We start from the raw sequence: 3,260 nt of genomic DNA on the forward strand, positions 1-3,260 counted from the left end.
TTTGACAGGCAGAGTGGACAGTGAGAGAGAGAGAGACAGAGAGAAGGGTCTTCCTTTGCCGTTGGTTCACCCTCCAATGGCCGCTGCGGCTGGCACTGTGCTGATCTGAAGCCAGGAGCCAGGTGCTTCTTCTGGTCTCCCATGGGGTGCAGGGCCCAAGGACTTGGGCCATCCTCCACTGCACTCCCAGGCCACAGCAGAGAGCTGGCCTGGAAGAGGGGCAACCGGGACAGAATCCGGCGCCCCAACCGGGACTAGAACCCAGTGTGCCGGCGCCGCAAGGCAGAGGAGTAGCCTGTTGAGCCACGGCGCCGGCCTGGGGTTTGTCATTTTTCATCATCTGTCCCAGTGTCAGCAAGTGGGTTCTGGATTTCTTGTTGGAAGGAAGGGAGGGAGGGAGAGGGAGGGCCATCACCATAGGAGGATACAAAAAAAAGTTAGTAGAAAATGGATATACGTTTATTTTGCTGCAAAAAAGAATTTTTGAAGTCATGTGTGATCGTTTTTTCCTACAACGCATCCCCCAGAAACTCTGGGAAGAGGCCTCGTGTTTCTGGCTCAGGTCCACTAGGGTTGCGATGACCTCAGCTGGGGTCCCCCCCACTCCCCTGCAGTCTCTGCTGCTCCTTCCCCACCCTCCCTGTGCTGGAGCCCAGAGCAGCCCCTGGCTGATCCAGTTCTCGTCTCCCAGGTCCCCCGGGCTGAGGTGGAGGCACAGGAGAAGAAGAGGCAGAGATGAGCGTTGGTCCATGGGACGTGGCACTGGCTGGGACGCGGGGCTCTCGTCTCGTCTTCCCCAAAGCTGGACTCTTGGTAAAGACAAGGCCAGGGTAAATCTCAAAGGGAAAAAATAGGAAGCAAATGTCACCTGGAGGTTCTGGACACACACACAAGCACACACAGAGACACACACACACACGATCCCTCAAGGGCAGGTGCAGTGAGGCTCCCAGGGCAGGTCCTCACTTGGAAGGGGAGATGCAGTCCACAAGGGGGCGGGGAGCGCCCGCTTCGCCCAGGTACCCTGGAGCCCTTAGCGTTTTCCCACTTTTCCCCAACACCCTATTGATGGGAGTAAGCAGACCTCAGAGAGGCTGAAGAAGGTCCCCAGGCCCCACGGTTCCTGTGTGTGGAGCCAGGATCCAGGCTTGACTCTGCAGATTCGCTTGCCTTGTGTGCTCTGGCCGTGTCCGCTAAAGCCCATTCCTGCTGCTGGGAGCAGGCAGGCAGGGCAGCCATATCTCCTACGCAGCAGCCCGGCTCCCACGGTCTACCACCCCTCCATGCCTCTGCCTCGTGCCCCCACCCCACCCCATGCAGCTCTCCCTGCCACCTCACCCCATGCAGCTCTCCCCGCCAATGGAAATGGCCCAGTCTGCTGACGTCTGGAATGGCTCGGAGCTGCTGTGGCCCCAGATGGCCTGGGAGGCTGTGCTGAGAGAGGGCCGTGAGTGATGTCTCTTTGGTAAGGGAGAGGGGCACAGCAAGCCCTTGGGGAGGTCTGACAAGTGACCTGGACAGAATGACAGCAGGAGCATGTGCAGTTGGTTGAGCCTGCGATTTCTCTGGAGCGTAAGGTGCAAACACAAGTCTGTGACTGCTCGTGGCACGTGCCTGTGTCTGCCTCGTGCCCTCCGCTGGCCACAGTGTTCGTCCCCTGGCTTGTACGAGCGCTGTAGCACCCTTCCCTGGCGAGAGTCCCTCTGCAGCCTCCCCCTCCGTGTGCAGGAGGAATGGTGAAGTGGTGCAGACAGACAGCGGTCTTGTTCCGAGCCCACAGAGCGAGTGTTGCACTTAGCAAGCACTTCTGCCTCAGTGCTTCCGTCCTTCAGGGATCGAAACTGATGTGGCTGCTCTCTGTGTGCGAGCCCAGCCGGGGCGCTCGGCTCCATCACCAATGTCCAGGTCAGGAGTGTATTTAAGGATGAGCTCCCCTTCCAAGTGAGGACCTGCCCTAGGAGCCTCACTGCACCTGCCCTTGAGGGATCGTGTGTGTGTGTGTGTGTGTGTCCAGAACCTCCAGGTGGCATTTGCTTCCTATTTTTTTCCCTTTGAGATTTACCCTGGCTTTGTCTTTACCAAGATAAACAAGAAAAGCTGCTCTGCCATCGCCCTCTGAAACCATCACAGATGGACAGGATGTGTGCTTACGTTTCCAAAGAGTGGCTTTTAATTTCCCGTGTCATGTGTATATGTGTGTGTGTCACAGTGGGGTATCTAGCTATGAGGGAACAAGTGGCAATCTGTCTGAATTTCTCCCCAGGCTGCTGGGACAAGAATGACACAAGTGTGGCACTTGTCTCTGGTATAAGAAGTTCAAAAAGTCCCTACTCAAGATAAAATTATTTTAATGACATATCTTTTAAAAAATATTTATTTGGGAGCCAGCATTGTGGTATGGTAGGTAAAGCCACCGCCTGTGATGCCAGCATTCCATTTGGGCACGAGTTCTTGCCCCGGCTGCTCCACTTCCCATCCAGCTCCCTGCTAATGTGCCTGAGAAGGCAGTGGAAGATGGCCAAAGTGCCTGGACCCCTGCACCCACATGGGAGACCTGGGTGAAGCTCCTGGCTCCTGGCTTCAACCTGGCCCAGGCCTGGAGGTTGTGGCCATCTGGGGAGTGAACCAGAGGATGGAAGATCTCCCTCTCTCTCTCTGTCTCTCTCTCTCCTCTCTCTGTCACTCTGTGTGTGTGACAGAGATCTTGTATTGGCAGGTTCAGATGGCTTAACCTGCTGTGCTGCAACACCAGCCCCAATGCTATGTCTTCTAAAAATCAAAGTGAAAGCGAAACACAAATCCATGATGAGCCAGATGTCAGAATTCACAGCACTGATTTCTCCCTCTTGCCTCACACTCCAGGATGATTTTGCAAGGTGCTTGCTTCTTCATGTAAAACATGTGTGCTCCGTGCGTCATGGGTGATTTTGCATTCTTTTGATTCTGATGGTGTCGCATGAAGATATTGCTTATCTCGGTGGGTGAGTTCCTGGCGCCTCCTTCGGCGTTGCCCACAGATGAATTCCCCCCTCCCAGCCCCAGACCCCTTTAGGCACTGTTCCCATCAGAGGCAGAGACGTTGTTGAGATGGACTAAACACACCAGCCGGCATTTATTTCCAGTCTCCCAACTACAAAGGAGTTGTTAAATTATTCCTCTGGCTTGTAGCTGTTAAAGTCCGGAGCAGCACCCCTGTTCTGTCGTCTGCTTTGTTCCAGCTGAGGTCATCGGAGCTGCCTGGTCCCTTCTCCGTTGCTGTC

Source organism: Lepus europaeus, chromosome 3 (genome assembly GCF_033115175.1).
Source record: "Lepus europaeus isolate LE1 chromosome 3, mLepTim1.pri, whole genome shotgun sequence".
Taxonomy (NCBI): domain Eukaryota; kingdom Metazoa; phylum Chordata; class Mammalia; order Lagomorpha; family Leporidae; genus Lepus; species Lepus europaeus.